The following is a 1,089-nucleotide window of genomic DNA, read 5'->3' on the forward strand; positions in this document are numbered from 1 at the left end:
GTTTTCTGGAAAAGCTGGGGAGGGGGGTGTAAAATTAAGTTGGCATCGTCCAAGGATCATGTGTTTCTCACAAGATTCTATAGTAATATGTTATAATGAAAGCCAAACTTCTATTTATTTGTAGTTATTTATTTATTTATTTATTGAGACAGAGTCTCACTTTGTCATCCTTGGTAGAGTGCCGAGTGCTATGGTGTCACAGCTCACAGCAACCTCAAACTCTTGGGCTTTAAGTGATTCTCTTGTCTTAGCCTCCTCCCAAGTAGTTGGGACCACAGGCACCTGCCACAACACCCAGTTAGGTTTTTATTCAAACCACCCAGTCTGGGTGTACCAGGCCAACGCTCTAACCACTGAGCTTTGGGCGCCAAGCCTATTAGTATTTTTTGAAAGCCAGACTTTTTTTTTGCAATTTTGGCCCAGGCTGGTCTTGAACCCGAACCCGCCATCCCTGGTATATGGGGCTGATGCTGTACTCCTTGAGCCACAGGCACCTCCCAAAAGCCAGACTTTTAAAAGGTATAACATTTTTCCATATGTACAAAGCAAAGCAAAGCTAAGCATAAGAACAAAGTGCAACTTACAGCCTGCCGTCCTTGGTTCAGTATGCTACATCCGCTCCTTCCCCTTCCCACTCCCCCCAACCCCCCACCCTTTAGCTGCAGAGCTCTTGTCTCTCATAGCCATGAGGCAACATCCACAGTAATTTCTAGAGTTGTACGAAGTGGCCACTTTATGTTCATGAATTCGGCAAAGGTAAGTTGTTTTGACAATTTATCACTAAGATTCATGTGAGAGAAAAGATGTATCATTGTTTTAAACTATTGTACATTTGTTTCTATAAACTCCAGAATCAGTTTTCTCATATTTACACCTTGAAGGAGGGAAGGCTTCTGCTGCTGCATGCTTAATTTATAGATATATATATATACATGGTTCCTGGCTGATGATGACTCAGTTTACGGTATTTCCCCTTTACCACGGGGGGAAAGCAATACACAGTCAGCAAAAAGAAACAAAAAAGGGTCCAACATTCTCTCCTGGTTTTTTGTCTCATGGCATGCTTGCACCTATGGTTAAACCTCTGTG

The sequence above is a fragment of the Otolemur garnettii genome, unplaced genomic scaffold, assembly GCF_000181295.1.
Source record: "Otolemur garnettii isolate 467f Iridium unplaced genomic scaffold, OtoGar3 scaffold00070, whole genome shotgun sequence".
Taxonomy (NCBI): Eukaryota; Metazoa; Chordata; class Mammalia; order Primates; family Galagidae; genus Otolemur; species Otolemur garnettii.